At 36.0% G+C, this 23,862-nt stretch overlaps 1 protein-coding gene across 3 annotated transcripts in view; it reads left to right on the forward strand.

Annotated features, from left to right (window-relative positions):
• TNFSF13B (TNF superfamily member 13b) overlaps positions 1–23,862 on the forward strand; it is a 99,050-nt gene that overhangs the window by 31,497 nt on the left and 43,691 nt on the right. For all 3 annotated transcript variants that reach the window (XM_054529215.2, XM_054529214.2, XM_054529216.2), the window contains exon 2: positions 1,248–1,324. The gene's annotated coding sequence lies outside the window, so the exon portion shown is untranslated. The remainder of the gene's footprint in view (positions 1–1,247; positions 1,325–23,862) is intronic.

Here is a 23,862-nt window from a genome sequence, read left to right on the forward strand (position 1 = left end):
GGTTTCTTTGATATCATGACAAAAACATAAGGGACAAAAACATAAGTGACAAAAACAAAACAAACAAGAAAAACAGAAATTGGGCTTGATTTAAAAATTATTCTCCAAAGGACACTATCAAGAGTGTGAAAAGACAACCTACAGTTTAGGAGAAAATTTGTGCAAATCATATATCTGATAAGAGACTTGTTTGTAGAATATATAAAGAACACCTACAGCTCAATAATATAAAGACAAACAAACCAATTTAAAAATGGGCCAAGGATTTGAATACACATTATCCAAACAAGATCTACAGTGGACCAATAAACACACAGAAGATGTACAATGTCATCAGTCATAAGGAAGTGTGAATCAAAACAATGAGATGCTATTTTTATACCTATTAGGATGGCCATAATAAAAAAAAGATTAGCAAATAGCAACTGTCAGTGAAGATGTGGACAAAATTTGAACACTCATGCACTGCTGGTAAAAGTGTAAAATGGAACAGCCACTTTGGAAAACAGTTTAGCAATTCATAAAATCTTAAATATGCAGTTAGTGCATGACTCAGGATTTATACTCCAGGAGAATTGAAAGATATGTCCACACAAAAACTTATACCTGAATATTCATAGCAGCAGTATTTGTAATAGTAAAAAGTAGAAACAACCCAAATGCCCATTAACTGATAATAGGATAAATTAAATATGGTAGAGTCATATGATGTAATGTTATTTAGCAATGAAAATGGAGTAATGATAGATGCTGCAACATGCATAAACGTTCAAAACATTATGCCAAGTGAAAGAAGCCAGTCCCAAAAGACCCATACTGTGTGATACCAATGATTCAAAATGTCCATAATAGGTGACTCTACTGAGACAGAAAGTAGATCAGTGGTTACTTAGAACTAGGGGCATCGGGAGAAATGAGGAATGACTGTTAATGGACAAAAGGTTTCTTTTTGGGGTGATGAGAATGTTCTAAAATGAACTGTTGTGATGGTTGCACAACTCTCTGAAAATACCAAATATTGAATTGTACCTTGGAAAGATTAAATAGTATTGCATGTAAACTCTATCTCAATAAAGCTGTTATAATGAATGAGACCATTTAGGGATATTCTAGGTTAAAAAATGTTGAATTCAAATGATAGTAGTGGATCTGGAGAGGTGTAGAAAGATTCAAGATATACTTGGAATGTAACCGATTGGGAGTGGTGCAGGAAAGTATAAAATTAATACTTCTATAATTCTGCCTAGGAGAACACAAGGATTTGGGAGAAAGATGAGAAGTTCAAATCAGGTTTATGATGAATTTGAAGTGCCTATAAAACAAGGTAATGAACTTTTTTATTATTTAAAATGGTCAATTCTTGTCCTCTGCTTTGGCAATTATTCCACATAATGGGTCAGAGCCCATCTCCCACTATGGGATGCCCCTCTCACAGATAAGGCCCAGGTTCCATATGTGACCTAGATTTTTTATTAACTTTCATTTCAGGTTCGGGGTAAATGTGCAGGTTTGTTATATAGGCAAATTGCATGTCACAGGGGTTTGATTTACAGATTATTTTGCTACCTGGGTAATAAGTGTAGTACCCAATAGGTAGTTTTTTGATCCTCACCCATCTCCCCCCCTTTACCCTCAAATAGGCCCAAGCACCTGTTGTTCCCTTCTTTGTGTCCACATGTACTCAGTTTTTAGCTCCCATTTATAAGTAAGAACATGTGGTATTTGGCTTTCTCTTCCTGTTCTAGTTGGCTTAGGATAATGGCCTTCAGCTCTATCCATGTTGCTACAAAGGATATCATCTCATGCTTTTTTATGACTGCATAGTATTTCATGGTGTATATGTACCACATTTTCTTTATCCAGTCTACAGTTGATGGGCATTTAGGTTGATTCCATGTCTTTGCTATTGTGAATAATATGCATGTGCATGTCTCTTTATGGTAGGATGATTTATATTTCTTTGGGTATATACTGAGTAATAGAATTGCTGGGTAGAATGGTAATTCTGCTTTGAATTCTTTGAGAAATTAACAAACTGTTTTCCACATTTGCTGAGCTAATTTGAATTCCTACCAGCAGTGTATAAGTGTTCCCTTTTTTCCCATAACTTCACTAGCATCTGTTATTTTTTGACTTTTTAATGATAGCCATTCTGACTAGCATGAGATGATATCTCATTGTGGTTTTGACTTGCATTTTGCTAATGATTACTAATGTGGAGCATTTTTTCATATGCTTGTTGGCTATGTATCTGTCTTCTCTTCCAGGGTTTTTTAAATTTTAGGTTGTTCGTTTAAGCCTTTAATCCATCTTGAATTAATTTTGGGTTATAGTGTAAGGAAGTGGTCCAGTTTCAATATTCTGCATATGTCTAGTCAGTTATCCCAGCACCATTCATTGACTAGGGAGGCCTTTTTCCCGTTGATTGTTTTTGTTGACTGTCAAAAATCAGGTGATTTTAAGTGTGGGGCATTATTTCTGGCCTCTCCATTGTGTTCCATTAGTTTATGTGTCTGTTTTTGCACCAGTACCATGCTGTTTTGGTTACTGTAGCCTTGTACTGTAGTTTGAAGTCAGGTAATGTGATGCCTCCTGCTTTGTTCTTTTTGCTTAGGATTGCCTTGGCTATTCAGGCTTTTTTTTGGTTCCATATGAATTTTAAAATAATTTTTTTCTAATTCTGTGAATAATTTCATTGGTAATTTGATAAGAATGTCATTGAATCTGCAATTGCTTTGGGCAGTATGGCCATTTAAAAAATATTGATTCTTCCTATCCATGAGCATGGAGTTTTTTTTTATTTGTTTGTGTCATCTTTGATTTTTTGTGCAGTGTTTTGTATTTCTCATTGTAGAGATTTTTTTTCCTCCCTGGTTAGCTGTATTCCTAGGTATTTCTTTTTGTGGGTAAAGTGAATCAGATTACATTCTTGATTTAGCTCTCAGCTTAGATGTTGTTGGTGTATAGGAATGCAATTGATTTTTTTACATTGATTTTGTATCCTGAAACTTCATGGAAGCGGTTTATCAGATCTCAGAGCTTTCGCACAGAGACTGTGGGTTTTTCTAGGTATAGAATCATATTGTCTGAAAACAGGGATAGTTTGATTTCCTCTCTTCTTATTTGGATGCCTTTTTTTTTTTTTTCTCTTGCCTGATTGTTCTGGCCAGGACTTTCAGTACTGTATCAAATAGGAGTGGTGACAGAGAGTATCTTTGTCTTGTTCCGATTTTTAAGGAGAATGCTTCTAGGTTTTGTTCATTCAGCATAATGTTGGCTGTGGGGTCGTCATAGATGGCCCTTATTATTTGAGGTATAGTCCTTTAGTACCTAGTTTATTGAGAATTTTTAACCTGAAGGGATGTTGAATTTTATCAGAAACCTTTTCTGCACCTATTGAGATAATTATATGGCTTTTGTTTTTAGTTCTTTTTATGTCATTAATCACATTTACTGATTTGCATAGGCTGAACCAACATTGCATCCCAGGGAACAAAGCCTACTTGATTGTGATGGATTAGCTTTTTGATGTGCTGCTGGACATGGATTGCTAGTATTTTGTTGAAGATTGTTGCATTTATGTTCATCAAGTTTTCTCTTTTCTATTTAATTTCTATTACCTGAAGTTTTCTGTTTTCCATCCTGTCTCTGCCAGATTTGGTGACAGTATGATTCTGGCCTCACAGAATGAGTTAGAAAGGAGTCTCTCCTCCTCAAATTTTTGGAATACTTTCAATAGGTATGGTTCCAGCTCTTGTTTATACATCTGATAGTATTTGGCTCTAAATCTGCCTAGTCCAGGGCTTTCCCGATTGGCAGACTTATTACTGATTGAATTTCAGAACTTGTTATTGGTACGCTCAGCGTTTCATTCATCCTGGTTCAACCTCGGGAGGTGGTGTATTTCCAAAAGTTTACTGATTTCTTCTAGGTTTTCTAGTTTGTGCATAGAGGTGTTCATAGTACACCTCAAGGGGTTTTTGTATTTCTTTGTGGTCAGTGGTAACATGTGCTTTGTCATTTCTGATTGTGTTTATTTGGTTTTTCTCTCTTTTTTCTTTATTAATCTAGCTAATGGTCTATCTTATTCATTAATTCTTTCAAAGAACAAATTCCTGGATTAATTTGTCTTTTGTGTATTTTTTTTCACATCTCAATTTCCTTCAGTTTAGCTCTGATTTTTTTAAATTTTATTTTATTATACTTTAAGTTTTAGGGTACATGTGCACAACGTGCAGGTTTGTTACATATGTATACATGTGCCATGTTGGTGTGCTGCACCCATTAACTTGTCATTTAGCATTAGGTATATCTCCTAATGCTATCCCTCCCTCCTCCCCCCACAGCACAACCGTCCCCGGTGTATGATGTTCCCCTTCCTGTGTCCATGTGTTCTCATTGTTCAATTCCCACCTATGAGTGAGAACATGCAGTGTTTGGTTTTTTGTCCTTGCGATAGTTTGCTGAGAATGATGGTTTCCAGCTTCATCCATGTCCCTACAGAGGACATGAACTCATCATTTTTTACGGCTGCATAGTATTCCATGGTGTATATGTGCCACATTTTCTTAATCCAGTCTATCATTGTTGGACATTTGGGTTGGTTCCAAGTCTTTGCTATTGTGAATAGTGCCGCAATAAACATACATGTGCATGTGTCTTTATAGCAGCATGATTTATAAATCCTTTGGGTATATACCCAGTAATGGGATGGCTGGGTTAAATGGTATTTCTAGTTCTAGATTCCTGAGGAATCGCCACACTGACTTCCACAATGATTGAACTAGTTTACAGTCCTACCAACAGTGTAAAAGTGTTTCTATTTCTCCACATCCTCTCCAGCACCTGTCATTTCCTGACTTTTTAATGATTGCCATTCTAACTGGTGTGAGATGGTATCTCATTGTGGTTTTGATTTGCATTTCTCTGATGGCCAGTGATGATGAGCATTTTTTCATGTGTTTTTTGGCTGCATAAATGTCTTCCTTTGAGAAGTGTCTGTTCATATCCTTCGTCCACTTTTTGATGGGGTTGTTTGTTTTTTCTTGTAAATTTGTCTGAGTTCATTGTAGATTCTGGATATTAGCCCTTTGTCAGATGAGTAGGTTGCAAAAATTTTCTCCCATTCTGTAGGTTGCCTGTTCACTCTGATGGTAGTTTCTTTGGCTGTGCAGAAGCTCTTTAGTTTAATTAGATCCCATTTGTCAATTTTGGCTTTTGTTGCCATTGCTTTTGGTGTTTTAGACACGAAGTCCTTGCCCATGCCTATGTCCTGAATGGTAATGCCTAGGTTTTCTTCTAGGGTTTTTATGGTTTTAGGACTAACATGTAAGTCTTTAATCCATCTTGAATTAATTTTTGTATAAAGTGTAAGGAAGGGATGCAGTTTCAGCTTTCTACATATGGCTAACCAGTTTTCCCAGCACCGTTTATTAAATAGGGAATCCTTTCCCCATGGCTTGTTTTTGTCAGGTTTGTCAAAGATTAGATAGTTGCAGATATGCGGCATTATTTCTGAGGGCTCTGTTCTGTTCCATTGGTCTATATCTCTGTTTTGGGACCAGTACCATGCTGTTTTGGTTACTGTAGCCTTGAAGTGTAGTTTGAAGTCAGGTAGCATGATGCCTCCAGCTTTGTTCTTTTGGCTTCGGATTGACTTGGCAATGCGGGCTCTTTTCTTCTGCTAGCTTTGGGGTTGGCTTCCTCTTGTTTCTCTAGTTCCTCTAGTTGTGATGTTAGGTTATTAATTTGAAATCTTTCTAACTTTTTGATGTAGACATTTAGCGTTATAAACTTCCCTCCTACAATGTGTTAGTTGTGTCTCAGATTTTCTAGTATGTTGTATATTTGTTCTCATTAATTTCAAATAATTTCTTTATTTGTGCCTTAATTTTATTATTTACCCAGAAGTCATTCACAAGCATGTTGTTTAATTTCCATTTAATAGTATGGTTTTGCATTTGTTTAAATGCAAATATAATTGTATGGTATCAAAATCAGTACTATTAGTAGTATTATACTATGGTCTGAGAGTGTGCATGGTATGGTTTTAGTTTTTTTTAAACTTTGCTAAAGAGTATTTTATGTCCAGTCGTGTGGTGAGTTTTAAAGTATGCGGATGTGCAGATGAGAATAACGTTTATTCTGTTGTTTTGGCGTGGAGAGTTCTGTAGGTATTTATTAGGTCCAATAGGTCAAGTGTCGAGCTCAGGTTCTGAATATCTGTTAGTTTTCTGCCTCCATGATCTGTCTAATAATGTCAGTAGGGTGTTGAAGTCTCCCACTATTGTTGTGTGGTTACGTAAGTTTCTTCGTAGGTCTCTAAGAACTTGTTTTATAAATCCGAGTGCGTCAGTGCTGGCTGCATATATATTTACGATAGTTAGGTCTTGTTGAATTAAGCTCTTTACCATTATATCATACCCTTCTTTTTCTTTTTTGATCTTTGTTTAGAGTCTGTTTTGTCTGGAATTAGAATAGCAACCGCTACTTTTTCTGTGTTCCATATGCTTGGTAGGATTTTCTCTATCCTTTTACTTTGAGGCTAAGAGTGTCATACAGGTGACATGGGTCTCTTAAAGACAGCATATGTCTTGCTTCTTTATCCAACTTGCCACCCTGTGCTTTTTAATTGGGCCATTTAGCCTGTTTACATTCAAGGTTAGTATTGATAAGTGACGATTTGATTCTGTCATGTTAGCTGACTACTATGCAGACTTGTTTGTGTGTTTGCTTTGTAGTGTCACTAGTCTATGTACTTAACTGTGTTTTCAAGTAGCTGGTAGTTGTGCTTCCTTTCCATATTTAGCACTCCATTTAGGACCATTTGTAAGGCAGGTCTGGTATTAACAAATTCCCTTAGCATTTGCTTGTCTTTAAAGGATCTTATTTCTCCTTCATTATGAAACTTAGTTTGGCTGGATATGAAATTCTCATTTGGAAATTCTTTCTTTAACAATGCTGAATATAGATCCCTAATCTCTCCTGGCTTATAGGGTATCTGCTAAAAAGTCCACTGTTAGCCTGATGGAGTTCCCTTTGTAGGTTACCTGCCTCTTCTTTCTAGCTGTCTTTAACATTTTTTCTTTCATTTCGACCTTAGAGAATCTGATGACTATTTGTCTTGGGCATGAAATCTTGTTTAGTATTTTACAGAGGTTCAGTGCATTTCCTCAATTTAAATGTTGGCCTCTCTAGTGAGGTTGGGGGAATTTTCATGGATGATAGCCTGAAATACTTGTTCCAAGTTGCTTGCTTTCTCCCTGTCTTTCACGAATTCCAATGAGTCATAGATTTTATCTCTTTATACAGTCTCATCTTTCTCAGAGATTTTGTTCATTATTTATTTTTTTATTTTTGTTTGAGTGAATTATTTCAGAGAACTGGCTTCTTGGCTCTGAGATTCTTTCCTCAGCTTGGTTAATTTTGCTCTTAATACTTGTGAATGTATTCTGAAATTCTTGCAATTAATTTTTCAGCTCTATAAGATCAGTTTGGTTCTTTCTTAAAATGGCCATTTCGTCTTTCATCTCCTGTATTTTTATTGTATTTCTTAGAATCATTGGATTGGATTTCAACTTTCTCCTGAATCTCAATGATCTTCATTCCTATTAATATTCTAAATTGTATTTCTGTCATTTCAGCCATTTCAGCCTGGTTAAGAACCATGTCTGGGAACTAGTGTGGTTATTTGAAGATAAGAAGACACTCTGACTTTTTGAGTTGCCAAAGTTATTGCACTGGCTCTGTCTCATCCATGAGTAGATGTTCCTTCAGTTCTTGAAGTTGCTGGCCTTTGGATGTATTTTTTTTCTTTTATCTTCTTCGACATCCTTGGGGATTTGATTGTGATATAAGGTGGGTTTAATAGACTGGCTTCATTTCTTGAAGATTTTAGGGGGCCAAGGCTAAGCTCAACACTGCTTGGCAGTGTCCTCTAAATCTTGGGGGCTGGTATCAGGCCCCCAGCTTTGTTCTCTGGCCCCTTGAGGTTAGAAACCTGCTACACTGGAGGAAGTGAAGTGTTTCTGGACCACTGTCCACACCGTGACAATGGGTGTTGCCAAACAAAGTGCTTTGTTGGGTGGTGGTAGCGGGACTTATGCTTGTTCACTTGTGCCAGCAGTTGCAGCAGCACAGTGTGGTACATGCTCATAGGCTGGGTCTGGGCTGCTGGCAAGCACAGGACTTCTGGTGGCTGTGAGGTTTTTCACAGCACCAGCAGTTGTAGCCTATCAGGGGGCTGTTGAGGGCAGGCACCTGGTGTCCATGTTCATGTTTGCACTGGTGGCAGTGTTGGTGCAGCATTGGGGAGCTGGCCAGTGTGGGGCTGGTGGCCTCTGTGCATGCATTCACAGTGGCAGTGGTGGTGGTGTGGGGCAAGGGGGTGGGCCATTTGTGCATTACCTAGATTTTATCAATCAGAGACACTTGCTCTGGAATTTGAGAAGGAAACTGGTGACATGCAGAAGGAAGGCTACATAAAGTCTATGTTGAGGCAAGCAGTAGCCATGAGCAACAGCAGAAGTTGTATCTGGATTACAGAGCCTCTGGCTCCTGAAAGTTCAGCAATAGGTCTCCAGAGGTTTGAATGCAAATGGTGGTACAAACTGAAGGATCTGTGCCTAGTGATAACAGCTGTGGTATTTTTATAGGCTCACCTTTGCACTATGATTGGGAAAGATTTCTTTGTAATAATTATGTCATCTTGGAGCATGCATCTCCAGTCCTTCCAAGAGTTTCTGGGCATCACCCAAATCCCTTTAATAAAATATTTTTCTATTTAAGTGAGGTAGAGATAGTTTGTGTTGCTTTCACTTATGAGAAAGCTGAATGATACAATATCCAATAGGAGATGCTGAATAGACTAATAGATTTTGGGAGAGAGATGTAGGCTAAAGATTGGTTTTCAGTGGTTATCAATGATACCACAAGAATGGATGGGTTCATAACAATATGAATGTTCTTAATACTACTGACATATTTTGAAAAGTGGTTAAAACGGTAAATACTCTGGTGTGTGTGTGTGTGTCTGTGTGTGTGTGTGTGTGTATTTCCACAATCATGGGGAAAATAATGCATAGGAATATTGAAGCCAACAGTATGAAAGGAAAGGATAATATAAGAAATAACCTAAGCATTTGAACCTTAAAGGGTAAAAGAACAGAAGAAGATGTTCCTAAAGGGGAATGAGAATAACACATTATATTCAACTCTTCACACAGTAATTGGCACTTGATAGTGTGGATCAAGCCTTGTAATGTTGCTCAAAATTTGAATGAATGAATGAGCTAAATGCTCAAATAGAGAGCTTCCTGAGCTTGTTGAGTGTTAATTGCTCATGTAATTACACATGGCTTATAAAATTAGTTATATGGAAGCATGGTGAAAAAGGTTAGCAAATCAGTGCTACTGCAAAGAACAGACTTCTTTTATTACAGTGCAGAATCCGCAGGAAAAAATGGAGGGAAGGGGAGATTCTCAGTACATATTTACTTTACATGCAACCAAAAGCAATTGACTACTTTCTGAAACACTTCTGTTAACATACATCTGTTAACATACAATTTAATTCAATTTTTTTTCTTTCAAGTAAGATTTGTTATTTTGGATGATGGATTTTGGTCATGTTTGTTGACAGGTATTATCAACAACCTTTATTACTATTGGATTTCTTCACCTTTGTTTACTTAATAATGTCAACTCCACTAGGTTCAAAATAAAAATAGCAATAGACTTAATCTTTATGTTTTTTTCTTTACCTTAGCTTGATCCTTAGAAGTGGCAGAGGTGAACACATTTATGATAAAGATAAAGATTAAGCTAGAGAGGGATTATGGCATTTATAGTTAGACTTTCTGTTACTTTTAATTTTTTTAGACTTGGAATTACAATCACTAATTGTGACAGAATAGTCTAAAATGTCATATACATAAAGTCATATATATACTATGTGTACTGTTATATATAGTTTATGTATAATATATAGTGTATATATACTATATATTGATATTTTATATGTAATATATAGCATAATATAGTGCATATACAGTATAATAAAATATACTGTATATTATATATACACTATATATCCAATAGTATTTATATATTATATATAATACATATGCACCATGTATATATGTATATATCATATATACTATGGTATGTGTTATATAGTTATGTTATATACCATATATTATATATTACATATAGTATATATACTATACATACATAGACTCTATAGTGTATACATATTATATATACATAGACTATATAGTATATATGGAACATATACTATTATATATTATATAGGATATATATACATTATATATTATATACATTATATATAATATAGCATATAGAGTACATAGTGTGTATATTTATATATTATACACATAGACGCAGACAAAAACATGAGGGAACTTCAAGAAGTTCATGGAAAATGGAATTTAAAGATAAAAATGTAAAAACTGTAAACTATATTTTTAAACATAAGTTCCATCAAGAACATTTTTGTAAGCTATGATTACCAGTCATTTAGTCCATTCCTAAAAAGCTGAAGGTCCTTGGAATTTAACCATTTCAATACAATCTTTTTTACATTATTAAGAAGAAACATAGGTGCTATTTCCAGAATTTTTTAGATTAGAAAACAAAAAGGAAGCCAAAAAGTGCCAAATCAGGACTGTAAAGTGAATGCTGATGATACTCCATTGAAACTCTTGCAAAACAGCCCTTGTTTGATGAGAGGAACGAACAGAAGCATTGCTGTAGTGGAGGTGATTTTATGCTAAAGCTTTGGCTAACTTTTTCAAAAACTCTCATAATAACCAAATGCTATTGTTTTTTTGGTCCTTCAGAAAGTAAGCAAGCAAAATGTCTTGAGTACCCATCAAAACTGTTGCCATGACTTTTGCTCTTTATTGGTCTCCTTTTGCTCTGAGTGGACCACTTCTACCTCTTGATAACCATTGCTTTGATTGCGTTTTGTCTTCAGGATTTTACTGGCAAAGCAATGCTTTTACAATTCTTCAGAGGAGTGCTTTAGGATCTTGATCCTGCTTGCTTAAAATTTTCATTGTAAGCTCTGCTGTTGTCTGCACCTGATCTGGGAATAACGGTTTGAGTACCCATCAAGTGGAAAGTTTGCTCAACTTTAATTTTTTACTTAGAATTTTGTAAACTGAACCCATTAAAATGTCTATGGTGTTGGTTACTATTTCTGCTGTAATCATCAGTTCTCTTCAATTAGAGCATAAACAAATTGTTTTTATTCTCACACATTGTTGTAAATAGTCTGCCATAGCAGGCTTCATCTTCAACATCATCTTGTCCGTTCTTAAAGTGAGTTATCTGTTTGTAAACTGCTGATTTATTTGGGGCATTGTATTAGTCCATTCTCACACTGCTACTGAACACACACCCAAGACTGGGTAATTTATAAAGGAAAGAGGTGTTTTCTTTGTTGTTGTTGTTGTTGTTGTTGTTTTTATTTGAGATAGAGTCTTGCTCTGTCAGCCAGGCTGGAGTAGAGTGGCGTGATCTTGGCTCACTGCAATCCCCACCTCCTGGGTTCAAGTGATTCCCCTGCCTCAGCCTCCTGAGTAGCTGGGATTATAGGTGTCTGCACCAAGCCTGGCTAATTTTGGTATTTTTAGTAGAGATGGGATTTCACCATTTTAGCCAGGCTGGTCTTGAACTCCTGACCTCAGGTGATCTGCTTGCCTCAGCCTCTCAAAGTGCTGTGATTACAGGTGTGAGCCACTTCACCCAGCTGGAAAAAGGTTTGATTGACTCACATTTCAGCAGGGCTTGGAAGGCCTCAGGAAATTTACAATCATGGTAGAAGGGGAAGCAAACATGCCCTTCTTCACATGGTAGCAACAAGGAGAAGTGCAGGCTGAAGTGGAAGAAAGGCCCTTAAAAAACCATCAGATCTCATGAGAACTCACTCACTATCACAAGAACAGCATGGAGGTGACCACCCCCATTATTCAACTACCTCCCACTGGGTCCCTCCCACAACACATGGGGATTATGGGAACTACAATTCAAGATGACATTTGGGTGGTGACACAGCCAAACCATATAATCCCACCCCTGGCCCCTCTCAAATCTCATATCCTCACATTTCAAAACACAATCATGCCTTCCCAACAGTTTCCCCAAACTCTTAACTCATTTCAGCATTAACTCAAAAGTCCAAGTCCAAAGTCTCATCTGAAACAAGGCTAGTCCCTTGTACCTATAAGTCTGTAAAATCAAAAGCAAGTTAGTTACTTCTTAGATACAGTGAGGATACAGGTATGGGTTAAATACACCCATTCAAAATGGGGGAAATTGACCAAAACAAAGGGGCTCCAGGCCCCATGCAAGTCCAAAATCAAATAGGGCAGTCATTAAACCTTAATGTTACAAAATGATCTCCTTTGACTCCGTGTCTCACATCCAGCTCATGCTGATACAAGAAGTGGACTCCCATGGCCTTGAGAAGCTCCACACCTGTGGCGTTGCAGCATATAGCCCCCCACCTGGCTGCCTTCATGACTGGTGTTGAGTGTCTGCTGCTTTTCTAGGTACATGGTGCAAGCTGCTGGTAGGTCTACTGTTTTGGGGTTTGGAGCTCTTTTCACAGTTCCACTAGGCAGTGCTATAGTGGGGACTGTGTGTGGAGGCCCCAACCCCACATTTCTCTTCTGCACTGCCCTTGGAGAGGTTCTCCATGAGGGCCCCGCCCCTGCAGCAAACTTCTGCCTGGACATCCAGGCATTTCCATACATCCTCTGAAATCTAGGCAGAGGTTTCCAAACCTCAGTTCTTGACTTTTGTACACATTCAGGCTCAACACCACATGGAAGTTGCCAAGGCTTGGGGCTTGCACCCTCTGAAGCCATGGTCTCTGTACTTTAGCTCCTTTTACCCATGGCTAGAGCAGCTGGGATGCAGGCCACCAAGTCCCTAGGCAGCGCACCAAGTCTCTAGGCTGCACACAGCATGGGGGTCCTGGGCCCAGCCCAGAAAACTATTTTTTCCTCCTAGGTTTCTGGGCCTATGATGGGAGAGGCTGCCATGAAGGTCTCTGATATGCCCTGGAGACATTTTCCCCATTGTCTTGGTGATTAACATTCATCTCCTTGTTACTTATGCAAATTTCTGTAGCAGGCTTGAATTTCTTCTCAGAAAATGTTTTTTCTTCTTTTTTATTGCGTCATCAGGCTGCACATTTTCCCAACCTTTATGTTTTGCTTCCCTTTTAAAGATAAGTTCCAATTCCAAACCATATCTTTGTAAATAGATAAAACTATATGCTTTTAATGGCACTCAAGTCACCTCTTGAATGCTTTGCTGCTTAGAAAGTTCTTCCACCAGATAAGCTAAATTATCTCTCTCAAGTTCAAATTTCCACAGATCTCTAGGGCAGGGGAAAAATGCCACCAGTCTCTTTGCTAAAACACAACAAGAGTCACCTTTATTCTGTTTTCCAACAATTTTCTCAACTCTATCTGAGACCACATCATCCTGGACTTCTTTGTCCGTATCACTATCAGTATGTTGGTCAAAGCCATTCAACAAGTCTCTAGGAAGTTCCAAACTTTCCCACATCTTCCTGTCTTCTGAGCCCTCCAAGTCTCTAGGAAGTTCCAAACATTCCCACATCTTCCTGTCTTCTTCTGAGCCCTCCAACCTGTTCCAACCTCTGCCTGTTACCCAGTTCCAAAGTCACTTCTGCATTTTTGGGGTATCTTTACAGTAGTGCCCCCTCTCTGTGGCACCAATTTAGTGTTCTCATGCTGCTAATAAAGACATACCCAGGACTGGGTAATTTATAAAGGAAAGAGGTTTAATTGACTCACAGTTCAGCAGGGCTGAGGAGACCTCAGGAAACTTACAATCATGGTGGAAGGGGAAGCAAACACATCCTTCTTCACATGGCAGCAGCAAGGAGAAGTGCAGAGCAAAGGGGGGATCAACACCCCTTATAGAACTATCAGATCTCATGAGAACTCACTCACTATCATGAGAACAATGTGGAAGTAACTGCCCCCATGATTCAATTACCTCCCAGAGGGTCCCTCCTGTGACACGTGGGGATTATGGAAACTGTAGTTCAAGATGAGATTTGGTTAGGGACGCAGCCAAATCGTATCAGGCATTGTTCCCATAAACTTTTCATAAAACATCATCAATGATTTCACCATTCTTCCAAAACATCAGTGATTTCACCATTCTTCCACCCAAGCTTCACCACAAATTTGATGTTTGTTCTTACTTTAATTTATAGAATTCATTTTGCTCTGATTGAGCTCTTTTCAAACTGATGTCTTATTCTTCTTAGTGCCTCAAACTGGATCTTGTTTAGACATACTATAATAAGTTAGTATAACTTTATTTTGATACAAAAGAAATTTGAAATCCATGTAGTTTCAATATGCATTTTTTGGAAACAGGATATTCATCTGGTTTGTACATTGCATTTCAGTTTTATATTTTATTTTATAATACTAGTTATAATAGTTTATATCTACGCTAAATCACCTTAAAAAGTAGAATAGTTCATGAAACAAGAATAGCAAATCCAAAGAAAAGATCATGTTTTAATTAGAATGGGGATTGGTCAGTAAAAGTGGCTTAGTAAACAAAAATCCAATTGACAGACTATTTTACCATGTCCTTGTGGAGGAAGTAGGTTTATCAGGCTAGCTTGGTTGATGATAACTATGAAATTAATCCAACTAAATCCCCTGGTCAACTCAGCAACCTTGTACTTCTAATTTTACCCCACTAGTATATTTGCCCATACATCAGCATATTTGAGAAAATTTGCTGATCAGTGAACACGAACTTGTTGTCTATAAAGTCTTCAGCTTTATTTTACATTGTAGATAAAGTAGCATTTGTATTATACTTAAAGAACAATTTTAAAGATCTTTTCTTTAAATGTCATGATTAATCACTAATTATTAGGGAAAATACAAATCAAAACCACAATGCAATATCACCTCAAAACCATTAGGATGGTAAACATAAGAAAACAAATAACAAATGTTAGTAAGAATGTGGAAGAAATTGAAACTCTTGTGAATTTTTGGTGGGAGTGCTAAATGATGTAGCCACTATGAAAGACAATATAGCAGTTTCTCAAAATATTAAAAATAGAATTACCATATGTTTCAGCAATTATACCTCTGGGTATATATCCAAAAGAATTGAAAGCAGAACCTTAAAGAGATATTTGCATACTCATGTCCATAACAGCATTATTCACAATAGCCAAAAGGTGGAGGCCGCCCAAGTGAACATTGATGCATGGATGTACAAAATATTTTGATCAGTCAGAGTTTTCCAGAGAAAAAGAAAAAGCTGGAGATATGGGATATATCAGTTAGGTATTACTAAATAAATATATATATGGTATATATATATTTACTATACATTTGGGGAGTTGCTAGTTCAATGGGCATAGAGTTTCATTCTTGCAAGCTAAAAAGGTTCTGGAGATTGACTGCACAAAATGTGAATATACTTTATGTGACTGAACTGTACACTTAAAATGGTTTAGATGGTAACTTTTAAAGTTTTGTGTTTTTAAATCACATTAAAAAAATTTAGGGCCGAAAGAGACATTGTAAGCAAAGAAGACAGTCCTGGGAATCCAAACACTTTTCTCTGCCACCAGTTAGAGTGGAAAAGACCTTAAAGAAAAGATAACATCTTTTCACAAAGAATACAGAGATAAAACTCAAGAGTTCAAGACTAAATGTAGTTGAACAACTGAACCAGAACACATTTTTTTCTGAGTGCTAGTCCGGTACTTTGTTTCATACACTGCTGTCCTCTTAAGCCTTCAACAACACACAGATCCTCTTTGAGGTGCAAAATTCATGACCTGCAGAAGTTTACAAAATGAAATAGGTTCCCTTGTTTGGGACAGAGTGAGAATTATAAATTCACAAGTCAGTGATATTAAAGAGAAATTGCAGAGTGACTTTAAAAATAATGAAGATGGTAAATTGTATAATATATGTGTATTTTACCACATTTTTTAAAGTCAAAAAATGCTTTTGATAAAGGATTGAAGATTAGCGTTCTGAAATGCTGAATTTTTAATAGTCACTAGTAGAGTGCAGTTTATACTTATTTGATTTGACTTGTTATCCTTGGTTAATTGTTGCTAGTGTTGGTGGTTGACAGTGATGAGATTTTCACATGAATTTTACACTGCACCACTTGTCCTGAGTGTGGAAATATCAACATTGGTCTGGATTGTGTTTAAATTTTGAAATTGTTGAAAGCTCATTATTCAATTTAAAGTATGTAAACAGCTGTTGCCGTGAGATAACAGATTATGCTTTTGGTTAAAATTCTGGGAATCACCCACCCGTTTTTGTTTACTTTTTAATAACCAGAGGCTTATATTTAAAATAGACAAAAAATTAGCAAGTGCATTTTAAATTTAGTAAATTTAGAAGTAACCAATGACAAGTACAATTATGAACTCATACTGTCTCCACTACTAGACATGTTTTATGACTGTCTGAAAGTATCTAAAACAGATTTTATGAGTTTTCATATAAAATTATATTTCTGTTTTAGCAATCAGTCGTGGTAATAAAACAATTTGAGGACAAGAGTCTTTATATTTGAGTAGCAGAAAAACACAAGAGAAATCTTTGATCCCTGATAGAGAACTAAACGAAAGAGAATTTAATTTTACTTGACATGTACACACACACACACTCACACACATACACACGCACACACACTTTTTCTATTGTTTTTTTTCCACCATGGATACCTTGGATAAATTCTCAGTAGTGAGACTGTTGAATTGCAGTGTAGATATGTTTATAATATTTCTAGTATCGTTAGATTGGCTTCCAAAACAACCTTTTTATTTTACATTTTCAAGCAAACCACCATGGCACGTGTATACCTATGTAACAAAACTGCACGTTCTGTACCTGTAAACCAGAACTTAAAGTATATATATATATATACTTTATATATATATGCTTTATATATATATATACTTTATATATATATACTTTATATATATATACTTTATATATATACTTTATATATATACTTTATATATATACTTTATATATATATACTTTATATATATACTTTATATATATATACTTTATATATATATACTTTATATATATATACTTTATATATATATAAAGAATAACTTTTGCTCACATTTTAACTAACAATATATAATTAATCATCGGTGTTAGCTATCTTTATTTAATTTCATTACCTGGATTATTTTGGCTTATTCCTTTTTAAATTTCTTTGGATAAGTATTAATTCTTTTGAATATCATTGTGTTTATATTATAGCTTTGTTTTCAATGCTATAATTTTTTAATGAGTACTGCTTTGGCTCATATGTTTGGTATAAGTTGTTTTCCCTTTTGTGACTTTCTAGGTAATTTCTAATCTCAGTTTTGCATACTTCTTTGATACAAACTTGACCTGTGAATGTATTTTTACATTTTCAAGTAAGCAACTCTTTGATCACCTTTTTGTAATGATTTCTATTTTTATGAGATTATAATCAATGAATGGGATATATCATTTAGGTATTACTAAGTAATAAACCACCCTACTTTAGTGCCCTGTAACAGCTCCCCTTTATTATTTTTGTAATTCTGTGAGTTTTTCAGGTGGCTCTTATGCCAGCTCCACCTGAGTTCATGTGTGTGGCTGCATGCCTCTGACAGCCAGGCTGGCTGGAGGTTCAAGATAGCCTCACCCACACATTTGGCAGTAAGTGCTGGCAGGTGGTTCAGGCACTTTAGTGGTTTTCAATGTATCTTCTCATCCTCCAGTAAGCTAGACTGACTTTCTTGCATGCAGGTCTCAGGGTGGCAGTCCTCTGTGTTCTACTGGTCAAAGCAAGCAATTCACAAGGTCAGTTCAGATTTAGGGGATAAGGAGACAGACCAATCTTATTATCAGTCACATTGCAAATAGGCATGCCACCAGAGAGTATTTCTTCCAGTCTTTGCAAACTATCCATCATGGTAGCCTGTAAAAGACTACTTTTTAAAGTTGTCCATTTTGACTAAAATTTTAAGTATCACTTGTACATTTGGGGAAAAAGTTATCTTTTTGATAGACATAATTCATTATCTCCCTCTCATTTTTGAATATCTTTGCACTAAATGTTATAATGCTAAATAATATAGCATCAATAACCATAAAGCTAAAACTACAAGAAAAACAACTGGAAATACACAGGAAAAAACATGAGAAATTTTACTCATCTCTATTATTCTATGACATCATATAAACAAAAATGCAGATATTGTAGACTAAAATAATAAAATTATTAAGGATATCCCTTCTTTTCAAGTAGCTATGTTATATTCACACAAATGACAATATTATTAATCCCTAAAGAAACTCTGATTAAGCTTTATAAGTAGAAATTGTGAGAGAAAATTATCTGAATGCAATACGATAAAATAGAAGTTAGTGAGAAAAATGAAAAAATTTCTGGAAATTAAAACAAATTAACAAATACCTCTTAAATAACTTTTAAGTCAAATTGGAAATCCAAACAAAAGTTTTAGATTAATTTATATTATTAATCGTTTCTAGAAAATAATAAGCACAATATATAAAAAACACAATAATAATAAAACACAATACATACCTGATATCATTGAATTTTACTAAGCAATGTTCTTGGGAAATTTAATAGCCTATCAACAAATAAGAAAGGAAATGAATGTTTGAACACTCAACTGAAGAAGTCAGACTAAAGAAAACAACAAAACAAACTTAAGTAGAATGAGACAAGTCATAATGATAATAAATAGAACTATCTGCTGATTACTTATTTGACACTAACAAAACAGACAAGTTTTAGCTATTCTTTCAAGAATAAAAGGAGAAATGGTATGCAGACAATTTTTTTAAAAAATGCTTAACCACAGATACAAAAGAAATGGAATACCAGATGAGAAACTATTTTGTATAAATTTATCAAGTAAAAATTGAAATCGTTTAAAATGATCTTATACAATAGAATTTAACTCCATGACACAGGAGTTTTCTTTTTTCTTTCTTTTTTTTCTCTCTGTTTTAATTTTTATATGCCTAGTACCTAGAACAATACTGAAAGAGTGGATGGTGAATATCCTTCCTTTGCAATTGGTTTAGCTACTTTGTTATTTCATTTTTTTTTTTTTGTATTCAAGAGAAATGCATGTATACTCCAATTTCCCCTTAATTTTACACACAAATTTATTCATAATATCCTCTTACCTGTTTAGGATCTGTAATAGCTCTAAAATGTCCCGCTTTTAAAATTTCTGTTATTGAAATTTCATACTTTCTCTCTTTGTACTGTGTCTTACTACAAATTATTAATTTTATTTGTTATTTAAAATAACCAATTTTTAATTCTCTTTATTGTATAATTATTTATTTCATTAATCTCTTTTATATTTTTTACTCCTATCTTTAAGCTTAATTTGTTTTCACCTTTTAACTTGTTAGGGCTTTGTGAACTGTATGCTCAGCTTATTTCTTTCCATTCTTCTTTTTAAAACATGCCATCAAAGATATCATTTTTCTCATAAAAATAGCTTTAAATGCATTTTACAAGATTTTATATACTTTATTTTCATCATATCCCAACAACTCTTTCTATATTCAGTAATACCATCAGACCTTACCTGGGTCGATTTTTCTCAGCATCGTTTCCTTCCTTCCTCCCTTCCTCCCTTCCTTCCTTTCTTTTCTTTCTCGGAGTCTCGCTCTGTAGCCCAGGCTAGAGTGCAGCGGCGCGATCTGGGCTCACTGCAAGCTCCGCCTCCCGCGTTCACGCCATTCTCCTGCCTCAGCCTCCTGAGTAGCTGGGACTACATGCGCCAGCCACCACGCCCGGCTAATTTTTTGTACTTTTTTAATAGAGATGGGGTTTCACCATGTTAGCCAGGATGGTCTTGATCTCCTGACCTCGTGATCCGCCCACCTTGGCCTCCCAAAGTGCTGGGATTACAGGCGTGAGCCACCGCGCCACACCTACTTTCTTATTTTTCTTTTCCAAAAAGCTACCCATACAGATTTTCTCAGCATTTTAACCTAGGACTTGATAAGCTAATTCAAACTGTAGTTTCAGGTCTTTCATAGATTAAGAAGCATTATCCTTTTCTCCTGGAAGTTTTTATGTCATTGCCTCTGTTTAATCTGTATCCTGTCCCTCCTTTTATGTTCCCATTTTTCTTGCATGTGAGTTGCAAAACACTCTTGAGTTTTGAGATTTTTCTTCTATTTGAGCCTGCAGGCCAGTAACTCAGTGCTCAAAAGTGACCATCCTTTTCTTCAATGCATGTATTAAATTATTTAATTGAAAACTATAGAGATATTTTTTAGTTCCTAAAAAATTTCTTCAGTTGAATGTTAAGTCCTCTATTAGTTTTTAAAATTCAAATTGTCTCCATCCCTTTGTGTTGTGTGTATGCTGGGATGTTCTGTGCTCTCCTTTGATGGCTTATCTCTCTTTTTTTTTTTTTAATTTTCATTGGAAGACGTTTATTTAGTCAGCGTTTAACAGAGGATAACAGAATCCATGAAGGACAAGTGTTCCAGGCACTAGAGATACAATAGGCTAGAAACCACACATTTCTGCACTCATGGAGCTGAACTCTCTTAGTTTATCATTTCTTTCTGTACATATCTTCCCTACTTCCACCCTACCCTCTGCCATAATCTTTTTAAAAATATATATATAAATGGCTTCATTTTCACATTTCACACCACCATAGCTGTGCATGCAAAAACACTACAGTCTAGCTACTACTTATACGTCCAGCCACTTCTTGGATCTCTCCCGATATCCCAATTTCAAGCTTTCTCTCTTAAACACCTCCTATGTTTGATTTGATGGCTCAACTGGGGCAGTCTAGCCTCAGGAGGTGGGAAATCAAGTCCTGTCTAACCCTGTGAGCCAGGATTGGACTAGCAGGGAAACTTCTAGTCTACTCTGAGGCATTTGGGGGAGGCTTTTGTTTCTTGTGATCCCCTGATAGTCTCTCAGCTTTAGGGACAGGGAGGACTAACCCTAAGCACTTACTCCCTTTGTGGGTGCTCAGAGGCCCAGGAAACATGGCGTATTCTGTGAGGCTGATGTTAGCCACTGCCTGGGGCCCACAGATTTCTGCTCAACCATTCTATCTAAGACCCATTGAGACTTGGGTCTCAGATATAGTACTGCAAATACTCTCGAGAAATAAACCTCAAAAGTTATTTTTCTCTATCTAGGGCCGATTAGAGCAAAAAGCCCCTCGCTAACACTCAATTACCTCTAAGTTCTACTGCAATTTGGCTCAGAGAAGAAAGATAATTTACAGTTGTTAGTAAAGGAGAAGAAAGATGCATTCAGGTTGCAGTTTTCTCAGAATACACTATATCTCTCTTACTTTTTCTTAGTTTGAAATTATTCCCTTCTTACACTGAGATGCACAAATTCTAATTTTGCATTTTTTTTTCGGAAAGAGGTGACTACGTTTATTTTGGTTCCACATAGAAAAGACAGATTCATTAAACACATCTTCACATAATAGTACTTTTTAGACGGGGTTTCACCATGTTAGCCAGGATGGTCTCGATCTCCTGACCTCATGATCCGCCTGCCTCGGCCTCCCAAAGTGCTGGGATTACAGGCATGAGCCACCGTGCCCGGCCAAGACTCTTCTTAACAAATGAATTAGTTTTTCTAGCTTGTGGGTGTTGACCTTTTCTCTTTACACCGTAGTTCCAAAAAGTGGACATTTGGAAAAATTCTGAAAGAACATTTAAAACTCTCTTATACAAAGTTCTTTGGTTGTAAGAATACAATTCTTACAACTAGCAGAATTAGTATGTCTTTGGATCCTAATCAACTGCTAATCTAACTAGCAGATTTAGGATGTCTTTGGATGAATTAACACCTAATCTTGTCTCACATTGGCGTAAACAGGAAATAGTATGATCCAAATAACAAGCACGAAGAGTTGAGTAATCCAGCAGGACAATTATGTCCTTACAGTGCCAGGTTCCCTCCAGAATCTTGTTCTCACCGTCAGTGTTTCAGTCTGGGCCTGACGGCAGTTGCAGGATGGCAGTTCTCGGTGATCACGGACAGGCTTGTCATGTCTAGTGGAAGAAGAACATCTCTTTCTTGTCAATCTCTTTAAGAATGAGGAACTCTTTCTTAGCAGTCCCCCCAGGAGACCACCTCACAACCAACTGTAAAAAGCCTCTCTCATTTGTCTACCCTTAGCAATCAGTGGTGATGTAGATGGAGTCATCGTGAGTAGATTTCATGATTAGGACTTCCCCAAAGTGTGAGATTATGTCAGCATCCTACAGAGATAGATGTCTAAACAAAGTCAGCTTCTAGATTTGGGGCAAGAAAGATTCTGTTAAGATGGTGAAGCAAAATTGGACATACAGACGCTTCTGGCTTCAGAGCCTACACTCCTAACCCCATCCTCTTCTCAAAATTTAATAAGCAAGATTTCAAATAAATCATTAAAATATTTTCAGTCCATTTATTCAATTTTAATTTATTTGTTTTATTGATACAAAACAGATGCACATATTTTCAGAGTATATGTGATAATTTGATACATCATATAATATGAAAAGAACAATTCAGAGTAACTGGGAAGTTAATCACCTTGAATATTTATCCTTTTGTTTTGTGGGAACATTAAAATGATTCTCTTCTAGCTATTTTGAAATGTACAGCAGATTAGTGCTAACTATAGTTGCCCTATTAATCTATCAAGCGTTAGGTTTTATTTTTTCTAACATTAATCAACCTCTCTTCATGCCTCCACCCTTCTTCCTACTCTTCCTGGCCTCTGGTAACCACCTATCTACTCTCTATATTCATAAGACCTACCTTTTTAGCTCCCACATATGAATGAGAACATGTGATATTTGTCTTTTTATGCTTGGCTTATTTCATTTAGCATAATGACCTCTAGCTGGTGAGAATGTGGAGAAAGGGAACGCTGGTGCACTGTTAGTGAGAATGTCAATGAGTACAGCCACTATGGAAAACAGTATGGAGGTTCCTCAAAAAACTAAAAATAGAACTACCATACTTGAGCAATTCTATCACTAGGTCTATATCCAAAAGAAAGCAGTCAATGTATCCAAGAAATATCCCCATGCTGATTCAGCACTATTCACAATAGGCAAAATAGGGACTCAACCTAAGTGCCCATCAATAGATGAATGAATTTTAAAAATGTGGTATAACACAGGCCTACTATTCAGCCATAAAAAATAAAATCCTGTCATTTGTAGCCACCTGGATGAGCCTGGAGGACATTATATTAAGTGAAATAAGCTAGGCACAGAGAGACAAATACTGTGTAATCTCACTTATATGTGCAATCTTAAAAAGTTGATTTTATAGAAGTAGAGAGTAGGAGAGTGGTTACTGGAGGTATTGATGTGGAGGTTTGTCACCTGGTACAAAGTCAGGGTTAGATAGAACGATTTCCAGTGTTCCATTGTACAGTACGGTGGCTATAGTTAACAATAATATATTATATATTTCAATAGAGCTAGAAAACAGGATTTTCGATGTTTTCACCAGATAGAAATGATAAATGTCTAAGGTGATGGATATGCTAATTTTCCTAATTTGATCATTACACATTGTATACGTATATCAAAACATGACACTGTATCTCATAAATACATATGTCAATTAAAAATTTTTTAAATTAAAAATTATATACAATGATTAACATTTAGCCTTTCAAGTCAAATTTAACTATATAATAACTTACTGTACATACTCTCTCTCTCCATTATATATAATATATATAATATAAAATAT

The sequence above is a fragment of the Pongo abelii genome, chromosome 14, assembly GCF_028885655.2.
Source record: "Pongo abelii isolate AG06213 chromosome 14, NHGRI_mPonAbe1-v2.0_pri, whole genome shotgun sequence".
Taxonomy (NCBI): Eukaryota; Metazoa; Chordata; class Mammalia; order Primates; family Hominidae; genus Pongo; species Pongo abelii.